Here is an 18,716-nt window from a genome sequence, read left to right on the forward strand (position 1 = left end):
GCATCGATCCAGCTGATGTCATCATGTCTATGGGTGTGGTGATCGCCTCTATGTATGTGCCAAGTTTGAAGTAAATTGAAACAAGATTGATGTTTTTACAGACATTTGAAATTTCGCCCATTATAAGTATGGGAGAAAAAAATATTTTAAAAATGTATAGAAAATTGGAACTTTGACCTACTTTTCCCGAAATGTAATCAGATCTATTCTGGGTCACTGGCAATCTATAAACCCAGTTTGGTATAAATTCAACTAATAGTTTTGCTCCTAGAGTGTTAACAAGCAAAGAAACAAACTGAACCAGAAACAATGCCTCTTGCCTCCCCTTTGGTGGTGCGATAAATATCAATGGCATTGTCAATTGAATGGCATTTTATCACTCACAGCAATGTCAGTTTAGTTCTGAGGATGTCATCATGGACTAAATTCCCATATAAGAGCATCAGACACAACAGAACATACTGCCAGGCGATGTGGAGTGCTTTAAACTAACTCAATGACCTCTCCAGATCTAATGCCTGAAGCTGAACTTTTATACCAAGCCTTTGTTTTCAGAATGCTCTTCATTACCTGCTCTTGTTTTTGCAAACATTAGTGATGTGCAGATCGATACTGAAATATTGATATCTCTGATACCAGATCTTTACACTCTAGAATCACTTCACAGATGAAAATATCAATACTTCTGATACTTCAGTCACTTGAGGTAATATACATCAGGAACACAGTGGAAAGTAACTAAACTATTGGGATCTTGTCTGAATGATACGCTCTTGGTGGGAACTACTTCTTCTTCCGCCTGGGTGGGTGTGTACTGTGTCATGCTTCTCAGTCAGTTCTTCCAAGTCCTAAAATACCTGGGAATGACCACCACTTCTGTACCAGCAGAGACGGTCTTTTCAAAGGCAGGAAAGGTTCTGAGCAAAAAACGGAACAGACTGAAGGGGAAAACAGTAAATATGTTATTGTTCCTTAACAAAAACTAGTGAATAAGGGAAAGTGTCACTGTTGGATGTTTTTGTTGAAATGTTACGTTCAGTGTTTTTGTGTTTCATGTTAACGCGTTCATGAATTAATATGCAAATGTTCATTTTTAATAATAATAATGGATTGGATTTTATATAGCACTTTTCTAGACACCCAAAGCGCTTTACATTATTGATCCATTATTCATTTGCTCTCACATTCTCCCTCTGGTGGTGGTAAACTACATCTGTATCCACAGTTGCCCTGGGACAGGCTGACAGAAGCGGGGCTGCCAATTCGCGCCTACGGCCCCTCTGACCACCAACAAACATTCATACACCGGTGTGAGTGGCACTGGAGGCAAGGAGGGTGAAGTGTCTTGCCCAAGGACACAACAGCACATGGACAGAGTGAGATTCGAACCGCCAACCCTTTGGTTATTGGACGACCTGCTCTACCACCTGAGCCATGGCCGCCCCCAATTGTTGTCTATTTTAGAATAGTTCTTAATAATTAAACAATAATTACTCTCATGTCTTGTATTCTTTATGAAGTTATGATTTGAAATACAGTGTTTGTTTTTCTTTTTTTTAGATTTTCCAGACATTAAGTGTATTTGTACAAATTATCGGTATCGGATCGGTATAGCTGATACCAGCCTGAATTTTACTTGGTATCAGATCAGAAAGGAAATCCGTGGTATCGAACATCATTACCAAACATTTGTTCATGGTCATGGTAATAATAATAATAATAATAATGATCCAAAGGGATGTATAATTGCTGATTCATTTAAAAAAAATTACATGTTTTTTGGCAGGAACCCTGAAAACCCCCATTTATGTACCACTACATATTCCACAAACTTGGGGAAAATGTCTAAAATCAGACAAAACCTACACTTTCTGAAAACCTAGGGAAAGACATAAGCTAACATATACAATATCAGGTTAAATGACATGACAAAAATTGAATTAAGGCGATTCATGAGCCATATGATAGCATCCAGTCCAAGCATGTCCCTTGTGAAAAAAGAAAAAAGCACCATGAACACAAATTCCTTCTGTTAGTATCATGTAGTGTTTTGGGAGTCTAATCAGCACCATTTACAGTCAACACAATATGCGATGTATTTGTGTGAAAAAAGGAAACCCAAAGCAACACTTCGATTAATATTGGATGACTGTTGTGGTGCTAATGTTATTATCCATCCATTTTCTGGAGCTCCAGCTGCAGCCTTCTGCATAGTTAAATGTTGATAACCACAGTCATATACACAGTCCTATGGGCAATTTAGAATATACAATTCCTGACCTGCATGACTTCACAGTGTGATGACATGTGAGCGCCCAGAGGAGACACACGTGAACATGAGGAACATGCAAATTACACAGAAACATCCCTGTCGACCCGGGTTGTTTTCAATCTACGTTCTTGCTGTGAGCTAACCACTGAGGAAACAAGTCCTGATGTGATTATCATACTGTGGAATATCTCACCTTGGACTGATTTGATCATTGAAATTCAGCACCGACTCTCTCTAAATAGTCTGATTGTTTAACATGCATGAAAAAATGTGACATGTAGGTTATTTTGCTCAGTTAGAAATACAGTTTTGAGATTTGTTTTTGGTGAGTAACAGTCTGTTCTCACCTCAGCTGCGTAGTTTTCTATACCTGAGACAGTGTACCTATAAAGCATCAATTTTCGACTCACAGTGTTCCAGAAATGGACATAAACCAGGTAATTTTTTTTTTACACCTTCACACAGGAGACCAGGGTTTATGTCTGGTTTCAAGCTATGTTTACTTTTGTGTTTTCTTTCTTTGTCTTGATTATTTTAGGCCCTGTCAATACGAAAACGGTTTCAGTCATATCCGCAAAAGTTTTATATCGAATACACTGGAAAAAATCAAAATCTTACCAAGTGTATTTTTCTCTTTTCTAGTCAAAATATCTCATCACATTTAAAATAAGACATAATCACCTAAAGAGTAACTTGTAAGTGAGATATAAGAACTTATTTTTAGACAATAGATCTTGAAAATCTTATTTCAAGAAATCTTACCAAGATATTTTTCACGTGTTCCATTGGCAGATTTTTTGTTTGAATTAAAAAAAAAATATCTTGAATTAAGCCAAAAAATATCTGCCAATAGAACAAGTGAAAATTATCTTGGTTTTATCTTTGATTTTTGCAGCGTAGGCCTTTCGTCCACATGACACCAGCGTTTTCAGTTATTGAAGCGAGGTCCCAGAGTGGATAAATTTGAAAAATGTAGTAGTAGTAGTAATAGTAATAGTATTAGTAGTTTATTTCGAGCACATAGAATCATCAGATAACAAAGAATCATACAACTTGGTCAAAAAAAAAAAAAAAAAAAAATCAATACAATTTTTCTGCACTCAAAAAGGAGTGGGAAGAAGTATAACTTATTGACTCCCACCCCCTTTTTACAAACTAATAATCAAACTAGATCTGCTTCCTTTGCTTTGCTAACACACATTTTCCTCTGTATATTTTTTACAATAACACAAAACATCCATACAAACCGTTCATATACACTTTTTTGTCACCTCACACACAATCAGATTTGCATAATCAACCGTTTTCAATACAAACTATAATATTTATATGCACTTTAAATATTTACTCTAAATACAATGATCAATAAATATGACAGTATCTTCTTATCATGATAACCAATAATTATAACTACAATAATATCTTACTTTATTCATACTTCTATAATGTTCTACATTTTGTTATTATAGTGGATTTATACATCCTTTTAAATGCACAAATTGAAAATGTCGGTTTCGTGTCTTCATTTGCACGACCGAACCGCAACTTTTCTAAAAGGATGATGTCATAGACCCACCTCTCTAAGTTTCACCCCAGAAGAAGACGCCGTTTCACAACAGCAGCAACAACAACAATGGTGGACTAGAGTACTGCTATTGCTACAACGGCTATTGACCTTACTGGAAATATTTAATCAAAATCTTCAGCTCCTCTTTTCTTACGATGAGCAACAAACAACCATAGCTAACAATATTCACTACATGCTCTTGGATCTACGGCAGAAAAGGACAACTAGAAGGACAACCAGGAGGAAATATTGGATCAGATCTGGTAGAACCAAGTAAGCTTTATGCTCATGTTCCACGTCATCTTCTTCATTTTTTGCAAGAGCATTACTACGCCACATACAGGCCTGACATTTGTACTACATCGTTTTCAGGCATTTTCAGTGGTTTTGTGTGGACGCAGATATTTCCTGAAACAACTCCGTATTTACAGAGCACTTTTTTGAAAACGACAAAGAAAAGATCGGATAGGAAAAGATGCGGTTTTGTGTGAACATGGTCTTAGCCCTTTCCCTGAACCTTTTCCTAACCCTAACGCCAACCCATTTTCCTTAATCCTGGCTAAGTTGATTGTATACCTAAATCTAAGCAAACTGCAACAACGGCATTTTGTAGGCATCTTCTGAACTACACTTTAACCCATAAAGACCCAAGCAGTCACCGGCGACTAAAAGTATCTACTGATGTAAAATGTTTAGTAACTGTTGGTTCACTAATCCTATCAATACATGTAAATAATTGGGGTAAAATGTAGTTTCTGAGCTTTAAATCATCATCAGTTATGACCCATTTGGACATTCAGAAGCTTCGTAGTGAACATAGAAACATAGTTATCTTCTACAACATCGATTCACTGGTAAAACCCATGGAGTTTGACAATGAAAGCAGATGGACACACTTGTTTTTACATTCAGTTATTGAAATCTTTGCTGAAGAAGTCACTGTTTGTTTCTGTTTTTGATATAATAACCTTCAAATTTACTATGAGTTTTCTTGAACATCTACATAATCAGTACATTAAATATAGGAAAGTACATGATTAATACTGAAAAATGCAAAACGCAGAGGATAATTTTATAATAAATAATGATAAATTGCTTAAAAAAAAAGGGTAACTACAGAAAAAAAACTGATTGATTGATTGAACAGAACTGAACATGGAGAATCAGCGTTCAGTTTCTATGCTCCGTATATCTGGAACAAACTACCAGAAAATATCAGGTCTGCTGAGAGTCTGAGTTCTTTTAAGTCAAGGTTAAAGACTCACCTCTTCTCTGCTGCCTTTGACTAAAAGGCTTTTTACTTTTTAAATTGTATATTCTCTCTCGAAACTCTGCACTGCAACTCTTACTTTAATATGTGTGTTTTTATATTTTTGGGTTTTATGTGTTGTTTTCTTACTTGCTGTTTTTAATCACCTTTTACATGTTTCTTCTATAATGTTTTAAATGTTTCTTTTTCCCTTGTCATTGTATTTCAATGTCCTGTGTGAAGCACCTTGAATTGCCTTGTTGCTGAAATGTGCTATACAAATAAACTTGCCTTGCCTTGATTGATATCTTTATTTTGATCATGTAAATGACAATTTAAAAACAGAAATGCAAATAAATGGTAATCAATGAGAACAAAACAAAACGGTAACTTAAAACTGCAATGTCTTAGGCCTCAAAATTTACATGAGCGAAAAGGAATAGGAAGAAGCAAAAATGTACTTAATCCTACCCCTTCAAACCTTTCCATGCTTACTGAAAACAACACTGTCCCAAATTTATCAGCAATTTTGAAACATGTACAGGGTGGGGAAGCAAAATTTACGATATTTTGAGGCAGGGATTGAAAGACAGTGTATGACCAATTAGTTTATTGAAAGTCATGAGAATTTATTTGCCACAAGAAAATGTACATAATAGAAAATGTTTTTATTCTATGTGTCCTCCTTCTTTCTCAATAACTGCCTTCACACGCTTCCTGAAACTTGCGCAAGTGTTCCTCAAATATTGGGGTGACAACTTCTCCCATTCTTCTTTAATAGTATCTTCCAGACTTTCTTGTAATAGTTTTGCTCATAGTCATTCTCTTCTTTCCATTATAAACAGTCTTTATGGACACTCCAACTATTTTTGAAATCTCCTTTGGTGTGATGAGTGCATTCAGCAAATCACACACTCTTTGACGTTTGCTTTCCTGATTACTCATATGGGCAAAAGTTTCTGAAAAGGTATGGATAATAGTGTTAGGTAGGATTATGACATCAATATATGTTTGGTTTCAAAGCAATTGACGTAGTGCTTGCTGAGAAAAAACAACTAAATGTTCATTGTAAATTTTGCTTCCCCACCCTGTACATTTAGTCACTCATCCATATTACAACACATTCACCTACACGTTGCAAAACTGATATCCAAATAACAAACAAACAAACACCTTATGGAGTTTATTTATCAATGTACCTCTGGAAAATCATTTTTTTATGTTTCTTTTTAAAGGGAAACATTTGGAAACTGCCACAAAAGTACTGCTGGGTCTTTATGGGTTCATTTGTGTGTTTTGGAGGCATCCTATCCATTAAAATGTGACATTCTAACCAGTTGTCAGTGTTTCAGGAGATGGGAGTAAAAATGTGCAACCACAGGAAATGAGTACCTAGCACATTACACCAACCAAGCAATAAGAAACATGAGAAGGGAACTTACTGAACTTTGCTGCAGCTTCATTAGGTTGTTTATCACACTGAGAGCACACAGTTGTTTCATTTGACCAGGATATGAGGAGCAACGACCAAACAGAGGAAATATAGCAGACAGATCCTGACCCCTTTGCAAACTGTAATATGTCTCGGTTAGGGTTATTTTCAACATTGGTATAAGTCAAGCAAACAAATATCAATAACATGACTCACTCGTGGTTGGATTATTCAGTTAAAATGCTTGAAGAAAGGTCCCAGGAGAGCAGAGTCTGTCAGTGAGAAACAGTACATGGTTTCTCCAATTCAAGGAGCCCAAGAAGCTGAGGGAATGATTTACAGCGTAGCCTTTCACCTGGACTGTTCTCTCAGCACCTTCTCGTAGACATCGCTCTGACCTCAGCCAGACACCGCTCACGATTAGCCATAGGGAAGAGAAAACTCACACCGTCAAAACTGTGTGTCATACAGCCTGAGTCACTGTCTTTATGCTCACAAACAGGACACAAAACAACTTCTGAACTGTAGTTTTCTCTCAATTACAGTATCCTGCTTTTATTTAACTATTGGAAGGATTGCTTTTCTTTCACATCTACTTATTTTTGTTAGAGACTTTTTTTTTTTTTTTTTTTTTTTTTTACTTTATGTGCATTTCAGACAAAGTTTCTGGACAAGCTGTAGCTTCAGAGTTAAGAAAGAAATACAAAAGCAAAGACTTTTAACCCAACATATAGTTACAACTAGGGATGTAATGATATGAAAATTTCATATCACGGTTATTGTGACCAAAATTATCACGGTTATCATTATTATCGCGGAATTGCTGAAATGTGCTCAAAATGTTCAAAACTACTTATACACACACTGAAATAATGTAACCAAGTTGCATTTTGAAAAAAAAAAAAAACAAGTAAATAACACACACAATATACTTTCTGTTGCAGAAACATTAAAATATTAACATGTAAACATCAAACATACAAATGAGCATTAAAGATAGCACCTTATGGCCATAAGAGATATCTGCACTAGGGGTGGGAATTAATAAGATTTTATCATTATCAATGCCATTGTCCATTCTGCCTACTAATCAAATTCCTTATCAGTTCTCCTATCGATTCCTAAGTGTTTTTTTGAGTGGGAAAAAAAGTAGTTGGACAGGTCATAGTGGAGCTTGTTTGACCATTTTCCATATCAAATCATTCACAGTGTTACGTATATATAACATTATACACACATTATACACACTGGTCAGTGCGTGCGCTTGGACGGACCCGGGTCCTTGCGGGAGCCCATTATCCCCAAACTCTGGAGCTCTGTCCATACAGGTGCCTTCCACCATGTTTTCAGAGGCCAAACGTTGCAAAATGCACACGCGCACCTGGAATGCCGCTGCTTCTCCAGGAAATGAACAGTATCACCGTGATTTTCAAAGTGCGGTAATCGAACACGGCTATCATAATAATTAGAATTTAAACGGTAATACTAACTGTCAGAAATGTTACCACATCTTATCATTAAAGTAATCGTTACATCCCTAGTTACGACACCCTGTGACATTGAATCATTGAAACATACAAGTGAGCTATGAAACGCTGAAGCACCCATACTGCAACTCCAAGTCAGCCCTCTGTTACACATACACATCCTGATAAATCAGAAATTAAGGACCAATAACCCATTTATATTCACAGCGAAGAGAAACTGTCTGAAAGAATCTAGATAATTTGTCAAAGAGTTGAAGTCATGTCAGTCAAGTCAAAATCAAACCCCACAGACACTACATTAGTCCAGCCCTCACAAGATCTCTTACTTTATTGTTCTAAACAGGAAGTTAACCCTTAGGGGTCCACGGTCACGGCCCTGTGACTCAATCACATGACATTTTCAATACATCGTAGCATCGGAAGTTGTAGACCACTGGGGATAACTGCATTCGAAAATGTGGATTTGAAACACTTTTTATTTGATGTTGATAGAGCAAATACAACCGGAGATATGATGTTTTGAAGTCGGAGCAAACAAACATGAGTAAAAATAGGAAAATGAGGTGGGGCGGGCCTTAAATTTCTCACCATATCTTCGTAATTTTTTGTCCTTTTTCAAAACGGAAAAAACTGGACAAATCTGCAGATTCTAATCCACAGACAGCATTAGCATTACAGGTAAGGGTGACAATAACCCCACCTGATGCGGAAACCAGAAGGACCGGAGGGGGGTGAGAAAACTGGAGGAAAATGCCTATGTAATGATATGGTTTATTGTCAAATATTTGAGTAGAGTTTTAATTTATTACAGTCTTGATTTTGAATACCTAGTATTTGGAACCAATATTCACTTCTAAAGTCTTTGAAAAGGTTTGTTAAGCATTTTTGTGGTATTTATGCAATAAATTATATGCAGTTTTCAAATGGGATTTTATATTTTTTGTAGGATTTTTGGCCTTTTATGTTGACATAGTTGGTTAAAATGAAAAATAAATAAATAAATAAGCAGATGAAATAGATGAAGTTGTGCTGAAAAAAAAAAGATACCAAACATGGGTATGGTAATTATTTCTTTATATAGTATAAAAAGGCAAAATCAAAAGTACTCAAAAACAGACAAAATAGGCTCAGACCCCTAAGGGTTAAGCAGAACTGTAATCTGTCTGTTCATGACAGTATATTCAAGAACAAAACCCTGGACAACAGTTCACCCATCCCTCTCTCTACAGGCGTCTTATACACAATCATCCCTCTGCCTTTATGGGTGCAGTCTGAAGGCCTTTACACGCAGGATGCCTTTTTTCACGTTTACTTTAATGGAGATCATGAATATTTTGCAGCAAATAAAGGCATCGACCAGCCATGTCTCAATGTCCTGGATGGAGCCATACTTGTTAATTTCTAGCCAAAAATAGACAAAAATGATAATGAAGTGATGATAACATGTGGAGCAGCATCAATGAATAATGAGATCAGGGGCGTCAAACATATGGTCCATGGGCCAAAACTGGCCCGCCAAAGGTTCAAATCTATCCTGAGGGATGCATTTCAAAAGTGTAAAAATTACACTGAAGATACAGATATATAACAATCAAGGGTGTCAAACTCATTTTAGTTTCCCTGTAGACTTTGTAGATCCACTGCAAACTGTTGTGCACTTGTAAAAATGATAAGTTGAGGCATAATATTGTTAAAATCACATTTAGTTTTCTCAAGAAATGTCTGTTTTTTCAGCTTATTCACTTTTTGTGAAAGGATAGTCTAAATGGAAACATTTTCAGGATTTAATTTAGCTTTTTTTGCATTATAAGAAAGAGACAGATTCAAAGTTCTCAATATTTATAGGCTATTATGTTATTATTTTACACTTCAGATCAATTTGGGCTGTATGCAGCCCCTGAACTAAAATTAATTTGACACCCCTGAACTAGACTATTAGGACAGTGAGCATCAGATTCAGATTTCCTTATTGCCATTCAGACATTACATCAGAGATGCACTGCAGAACAAAATTCTGATGAATCTGGCAACAATAAAAACACTTTGATGAACACCATAAAAGAATAACAAGATTAAAAAATATATAAATATAAATATATAAATATGTATGTGCAAGATGTACGTGCAAAATGTATGTACAAAACAGTCATAATAAATAGACTAGAAAAGCACTTGGAGAGCGCAGACCTCCGCCAAGGCAGATCAGTGCCCCCCCACCAAACACCACCAAAATTTAATCATTTGTTTCTTGTGTCAGCATCAACATTTCCTGAAAATTTCATGAACATCCGCCCATAACTTTTTGAGTTATCTTGCTAACAGACAAACAAACAGACAGACAGACAGACAGACAGACAGACAGACGAACCCCGCTGATACACTTAGAGGAGGTAAAAAAAAAAAAAAAAAAATAGAGATAGACAGTGTGGCTGAGGTCACATGAATCAAATACAGTTTCCACCAAGTGTGACTTTTTACCTGGACATGGAGTGAACAGAGGATGTTGTATCAGACTGGTGACACACTTCAGGTGATGTTGAATTCATGACTATTTCTGTCGAATAGCCTGCTGCAAATATATTCCCATCTTTTATTGAGCAAAACCTGCAACTGTTGCAAACTGGCATCCCCGCATGTGTGAATAGTTCTAAAATATTCGCCCACGGATGCACTTTTGTGTCATTTTTTTTTCCCATTACGCCCCCCGTGTGTAAAGGCCACAGTCCACCTCAGCTCCCAAACTTCAGCCAAAGAACTGAAGTTCAAGAGATGAAACTTCCCCTCCACGGTGTCATGACGGAAAGGAACAACCCACTCTCCTCCCCCTGCTTCTCCACAGCAGGGTCGATGGTCAGGGATGGAAGGATGTACCACTGGTTATCACTCCACTGATTAGCTAGTGCAGGCCTCCTCACAAACACAGAGGCTATATCTCATCACAGATCTCCTCACTATCCTGGGAGTCTCACAGCATTTCAGCTGAGATTCTTGTGAAGTGGCCCAGTGTGATGATGCCAGGCTCAACAAGATTAACCCATAAAGACCCAGTGCTATTTTTGTGGCAGTTATTTTATTTTATTAGTTTATTTAATAGGGACCGTGCATATTTAGGAACATTATTGTGTAAAAAATATGCCCATGTAAATATGCCAGAATTAGTAAAAATAGCTACTTTTCATGTGCAGTCCCTAGGCAGGTGACAGAACAAGACATAAAACAGCTAACATTGATACAGCATGCGTTCACTATAAATTAAAAATTAAAAAATACACATAGTGATGACATAGACATCATCAAAACAAATAAACAAAAAACAAATAGACATAGGATGATCATAGGGGCATTAGCCTGTTCATTCACCTCTATACTTACATCCAATTTAACAGAGAAAATGTATGGGTGATGAAATAATAATAATGGATTAGATTTATATAGCGCTTTTCTATGAACGCATACTCAAAGTGCATACAGACGATCGATTACACTGGTCAACAACAAATTTATTGTTTAAGTTTTTAGCTGATTTAGGATAATTTTGGTGTGCTGAATCCAAAAATCACATTAATTTGGTCAATCAGGTCAACTTTCTGAACTATGCTACATATTGGCTTTTTAACATTTTTGCTTACATTTATGGGCCTTTTCACATCATATGATACAAGTTTTTTTTCATATTTCTTGCAAATAAACGAGTTCTGAAGATTTTACTTTTGCCAATTTATGATTAATGGTTTTTTTAATATTACAGGTGAATGAAATGGCTTCGACTAGAAGATCTTGCAAAAATAAGCCTGATGTATTCCGCTACATCTGCGGTGAATACACCATTGTACCTAACAGGAATCCTGTTAGAAAATGATTTTTTTTCTCTTAAAACCTATTTTGGGTGAGAACTATATAAAAAAATCAACTGATAAAGTCACAAAAATGTAATCAATTTTGTGAGAAGATCAAATTTTTCAAAATCAAATTAGCAAAAAACCTGACCTGATTGAGAAAAAACAGATGTCATTTTTGGATTTAGCGGTGCAAAATGGTCCTAATTCAGTTGAAAAAACCTAGACAACTTGCGAAAAACATTTTTTTGTAACCCAGTGTTATTCATTCGCTCTCACATTCTCACTCTGGTGGTGGTAAACTACATTTGTAGCCACAGCTGACTGACGGAAGCATGACTGCCAATCTGCCGACCACCACCGACCATTCATACACCAGTGTGAGTAGCAGTACTGGAGGCAAGGAGATGAAGTGTCTTGCCCAAGGACACAACAGCACATGGACAGAGCTGGATTCGAACCACCAAACCTTCGGTTATTGGACAACCCGCTCTACCATCTGAGCCATGACCGTCCCATATTGTATGTCAGTTAAAAGTGATTGCATCTCTGGTTTTCCAGGAGCCACTGTTTTAAGTCTGTTTTAAAAGTGTTGTATGTTGAATTCCAGAGTTTACCTCCTACTGTTGATATCACACGGTCCCCGTTTACAGAGGCCTGAGTACAACCTCCGCTTTTAAGTCTTTGGAAAAGTCATGTAGCAGGGGAGGGGCAAGTTTATGAGCACTTTATATAAAAAAACAAGTATACTTACAACTTGAATATAGAAGTTTATATCTCTCTAGGACAGGGGTGTCCAACCCTGGTCCTCAACGGCCGGTATCCTGCATGTTTTAGATGTATCCCTCTTCCAACACACCTGATTCAAATGATAAGCCTATCATCGAGCTCTGCAGAAGCCTGATAATGACTGTCAGGTGTGCTGGAAGAGGGAAACATCTAAAACATGCTGGATACCAGCCCTCGAGGACCAGGACTGGACACCCCTGCTCTAGGATATGACAATGATGAAATGACAATGCCTTTTATTCAAGTTTTTATAGCTTTCTTAAAGAGAGATTTAATGCCTTTCAATGTAGTCATGCTAGTTCCCAAATGACTTTTTCTCTATTAACTTTTCTCTCTCCCCCCCCCCCCCTTCTTATTTTTTCTAATAATATGGTCAGTAATTTGCATTCTTAAGTGAAAATCAGGTCTTTTTCTGCATTTAATGTACTGATCATGATTGATGCCTGTAAAAGCTCAAATTAAAGACAGAGAAAATGGAGGAAAAAGTGACTTTTTCAGTAAAATCTATCATTAACTGAACATAAAAACAAGCGTGTCCATCCACTGTCATTGATCCAACTCCATGGGTTTTACTGGTGAATCAATAATGTAGAAAATGATGGTGTTTCCACATTCACTACAGAGCCTCTGAACGCCCAAATGGGTCATATCTGATGACCATGAAAAGATGACAAACTTTATTTTACACCAATTATTTACATGTATTGATAGGATTAATTGATCAAAAGTTATTTAACTTTTTATATCAGTAAATAATTTTGGTTGCCAGTGGGTGTTTGGATCTTTATGGGTTGTCTTTATGGGACAAGCTGATGTAAAGCTGATGGTTTTTGTTTTCTCACCTCAATGGCTCGAAGTTTACAGAGAATTGCTTCACTTTTTATTCATAAGATCCAAGACACTGACCTCATTGTATCTGATTTTGGGACAATCGTCCTGTTTTACTTTTAAATCTCTCTGTTTTTGTGTCACGTGTCTACTTGAAACATACAGTCCAGTCATGGTCCTGCAAGAAAGTGGAATAAAAATGATAATCAGTAGATAAGTCAGATGAGCCGGCCACTGATATCTCCATCTCAGGATCCAATGCTATCTGTTCACATTACATACATACTGTAAGGACGGGAATTGAGGAAGCTTTTAAGTGAGCTTTTAGACACAGCCAGCATGTCTCTTTGTGTCTCACATCAAGTCGACAGGAATTCAATAATTCCAGGGCCTCATTAAGTGTTGGCAATTTACCTGCTGTAACGTGTCAGGAGCACATCTGCAGTGAAAGCCCCTTCGCACACCAAGTCTGGAGTGCAGCACAATCTGCAGCAGCACCAGCAGTTATTGTTCATGCAGCACCTCACCCTGGTGCCCAGTGCTTCACAATTCTTATTCAGAGAGAGACCTTCTCACAGCTACTGCGCCTCCCATCCCTTTGCTTTGCCACTGACAAAAAAAAAGAGGAAATCAATGAAACCAAGGATCAATAGGACTCCTCCATTACAAAGCCCATCTGCTCTTTTTTTAAAAGATGATGTAAAGTTCAATAGTGAAAATAGCTGCAGTCTGACATGAATTCTACCCCCAATTGTTGGTATTCGTAACAAGCAACCCTCCATTGAAAGTGGTAAAAAATCAATACTAAATACCCACTGTTAGTCATATTTGCCTGATTTACTCTAATCTCTTCAGCAATAGTATAGTTTGTTTTTTTTGCCTCTTTTTAAAGTAAAGACTTTTAAGGTTTTGCACTCAAGAACTCACTTGAATCCCCTGATGTTTTGTCCAAAAGGCTTCGTCCTCTGTGATAAAAGAACCAAGTGCAGCACAAATTTGTTGATCCATAGGACACGCAGCAGTTTTCCTGAAAGGACAGAATACTGTTTTAACCCATAAAGACTCAGTGCTACTTTTGTGGCAATTCACAAATAAATTTTTCTCTCTATTTTACCTTTCTTAAGCGTTTTATCACTGCTTGTCATAATATTATCCTCTCCATTTGCATTTTTTCAGTGAAAATCTGGTATTTTCCTGTATTTAACTTACTGATCATGTACTTTGATCATCATGCTGAGATTATATTTGAGGGTTGTATGCCAAATACAGAAAAAAATTAGAGAAAAAGTGACTTTTTCAGTAAAATCTATAATTAACTGAACATAAACCTAGTGTCTCCATCTATTGTCATTTATGAAACTCCGTGGGTTTTACTGGTGAATCAATTTTGTAGAAGATGATGGTGTTTCCACGTTCACTACAGAGCCTCTGAACGTCCAAATGGGTCATATCTGATGACCATGAAAAGATGACAAACTGCATTTTACACCAGTTATTTACATGTATTGATAGGATTACTGGCTCTAAGGTTATTAAACATTTTAGATCAGTAGATGGTTTTGGTCACTGGTATATATTTGGGTTGTTATGGGTTAAGAATTCCACACAGCAAAATACCCTAGAGTATTACATAGTTGTTTTGCCTTAAGCTTGTCAAATACCCTTGTTTTCTCTTTTTGGTTAACAATGTATCACAGTACAGTACCTTAATCTACCTACTGTGATTCAACCTTCACAGGTCAAAATTTATACTTCTTCTCCATTATCTTGCACTCCGTTTTATCTTCATTGTAAGCAGGCGACGCATTTGTATCTGTTATCTCTGTTATGCAATGAAAGATGGTGTAATGTCAAAGATGACTTTATTAGGAATGAAAGAGAAAGAAGGAGAAAGATTGCATAGATACTGTCAAAAATAATTTATATCAGTGACACCACAAGCAAGAAACAACACCAAAAGTGATAAAACAGATTTGTATGCGCAGGTTGATGATAAAATGGTAAATGAAGTAAAGAAACTAAAACATCTTCATTATGTCCATTTGTCTAAACATAAATCCTCCGCTGACATGTGATTTCAATTGCCTGAGTGGTTACAAATACATATTTTGCGCTGTCAATAATTTTAATTTACATCATTTGTTTCCATTTTGCTGTAAATTAAATGGCATGTCAATTAATCTTGTATTTATATCCTTTCCCGAAGCCGCATTTTTATTTTTGACGTTGAAGCTACACTGTTGTTTGTGCCTATGAGACAGAAGGGAATTTTCATGCTGTTAGTGCTGAGCGCAGAGCTTAATATCTGTTTTTCCCTGATGCACTCTCAGCATGCTTTTAGACGTTATCAATCATGTATGACATATTAGGGTGCCTCATTTCCTTTTTCCAGTTTGAACGCAGTATTATATACTATTGAAATATAAATGAAAGACAACTTATGCTTTTATACTTACATGTAGAATAATAGTATGTTGAATATTCTGTCTGAAACGGTTACTTTAAGTGTTTGCATCTTGAATCTGCCCAATTGACATGCATACTCTGTTACACTTACACTGCTTGTGGAGCAGCCTTTGTGAACTGAAGTGACCCAGTGTTTTCTTTCTTTGTTTGTTTTTCACTTTTATCCCTTGTGGAACTGACTACTTCCTGTGTCTCCTCAGACAAGCTGTAAGAAGATATGGCTACAAGTGATTGATTGAATAATCCTCCACAGCCCTTATCTCAGCCTACTTCATCACTCCATCCAAGCTCTAGAGCAAATCTCCATATCTCCTCATGCTAACAGAGGACTACAGGTGAAAGCAGAGCTTCAAACCTATCTACGAACCTCTCACTCTTACACTCTTTTGTTTGTCATTTCCTTTTTCCCTCTTGCACAATGTTCTGTGAATTAATAACAGCTTTTCTAGCATGTAATAGTTTGGATTGATTTAAAGATCATCTAAAACAGGGGTTCTCAAAGTGGGGTATGCGTACCTTCAGGGGTATTTGGGAGAAGCCCACGGGGTACTTGAAATTTTTTTTAGAGAAATAAATTAAATGTCATCATGTACTGAATACAAAATAAAGATATTTATTTATTTATTTATTTATTTATTTATTCATTCATTCATTCATTCCAATCTAAATCATTAGAAAGGAGCAGCATGAAGAAAACTTACAATACCTTCCCTGTTCTTGAAACATCTGCTTACATCAGATAGGTTGCCGTTACAGCTATTACAGTAAAGAGTTTACATGATAGTCAATGAAAATAAAACAAATCCAAAATGAATAAGTAAATAACTAATAATGAGAATTAATGCTGAAATATAAAACACAATAAATACATTCATATAATAGTTTTATTGTCAATCATCTTGTTTAAGCTTTGGTAACATTTTAAGAACATTTCTATTTTATTTTATTCAAAATGAGTTTATTTGAGTAGCTAAGTAATTATTTTTTTGTTGATGAAATGTTCGTTGACCAATGACCAATTTATTTATTACTTTTCAGTTTATATTTTGCAAACAAAATTTACTTTAAAAAGTTTATTATTTTTTTATATATTACAGTTAAATATATGTTGTTTGTTTACAAAGTTTTGGCACAGGAACAAACAAGTGAGAGTTGGGGTACTTGGCTAAAAAAAGAACATTTCATCAGGTACTCCTCTGTAGAAAGTTTGAGAACCACTGATCTGAAATATCGCACTAAACCTTCCGCAACACGACCAAAAACCCAGTCTATAACAATTCTATTACAGACAAAATCATGGGCAAATGCAGGTTTGCATCTTTCCATTGTTGTCCTTATTTCCCAGTGTGCGGCCTAATGCTGAGGCCCTTTTATACTCATTACATACATTGAAGACAGACAGCACAAATCAATTCTTGACTCTTCACTTTAACCTTGGCATGTCATTAGTGTCTGCACATTAAAGCCAGGCTTGACTTGTGCTAATTTAGTTAAATGAGGATATCTCCCTGCTGAGATGGAAAAATGAACCTTGGGGAAAGTGGGAACCTTGGCAGCGTAACGGCCTTACCTTCACAAATGACTATGGATTCATTGTTTGTAATACACTTTGTTCTATGAGAGAGACATGACATTCCTAGTTTACTGCTTTTTTTTTTTTTCCAGGAGATTATGCCCCTTTTACTGAATGACCTCAGTGGTAATATAATGCAAAATGATGTTCATAAATAGTGTAGAAACTGAATCCAACAGGCAAAGGGGATAAAAATACTGTCTACGCTTAAAAAAACAAAAAAAAAAAGTGTTAATCTGTGCTTGTATTTAATCAGGAAATCACATGAAATGACTAAAACCAGCATTACGTTAGTCCACCAAAGAGTGTTTTATTAATGACTTTGTTACTTAGAATTAAGCTGGGCACTGTGGTTGAATGACATAAGATGTACCTGGTGAAAATAAGGGTTTTTGCAGCAGATTTAAGGAATATTTTTGCATTTTCACTTTGTATGAAAGGAAAAAGACCACAATGAGATTCAACAGAGACTTAAGGCGTCAAGAAGCAGATAAAACACATTATTGAAGCAAAAACTGTAAAAATAATTGGACACAACATGCAAATTTGGAATGTGAAATCTCTTCAGCTTGATGTTATGCGAAGCTAGGCTAACCACCTCCAGGCTCATGCTCTGCATTAGGATGGAGTGAATAACGTAGATTGTGGTTTCAGTAAGAAACAGAGTGGCTCACTAGTGTGTTAGAGGTCTGAGGAGCGCTGGTAAAACCTATGTATGTGCAAGGCTCAGAAGTTAAAGTAATTTATGTTGAAGAAATGTAAGGTTTAATACTGAAATAAATTACAAGGAATAAGTTAATTCGTGTATTTATTGAAACTATATTGACAGTGTTTACCCAATTAACTATTTACATTTATGTTTGCAAAATTATTATTTACACATTTAAATATTCTCATTTGTAGTGTACAAGCAGCTAAAATAATCTATTGAATGTGCCTTTCTAAATCACTTATATTTACCGATCTAAGCACTGTTAGCTCCTGATTGGTTTGTTAAGTCATGTGAGATGATGTTTCAGGAAGTATTGGGGCAGTAGTAAGTGAAAAGTAAAGCACTGTTTAAGAAGGAATCCGCCTCCGTCCTGCTGTCTCATTTTATAAAGAATGAACCATTAGCCACCAACGAACCCTCATGTTACATATATATTAGCTACATGGCAAATATTGCTGTTTCTAATGTTGAAAATGTAAGTTACATATTCATAGCATATACAATG

General features: G+C 36.2%; 1 long non-coding RNA gene across 1 annotated transcript; it reads left to right on the forward strand.

Moving 5' to 3' along the window:
• Positions 1 to 915: 915 nt before the first annotated feature.
• LOC115434632 (uncharacterized) lies at positions 916 to 15,736 on the forward strand. Its single transcript, XR_003937567.1, has 3 exons — positions 916 to 1,033; positions 10,124 to 10,129; positions 15,725 to 15,736. It is a non-coding gene; the product is annotated as an uncharacterized LOC115434632 (long non-coding RNA).
• Positions 15,737 to 18,716: the final 2,980 nt, after the last annotated feature.

Source organism: Sphaeramia orbicularis, chromosome 15, assembly GCF_902148855.1.
Source record: "Sphaeramia orbicularis chromosome 15, fSphaOr1.1, whole genome shotgun sequence".
NCBI lineage: Eukaryota > Metazoa > Chordata > Actinopteri > Kurtiformes > Apogonidae > Sphaeramia > Sphaeramia orbicularis.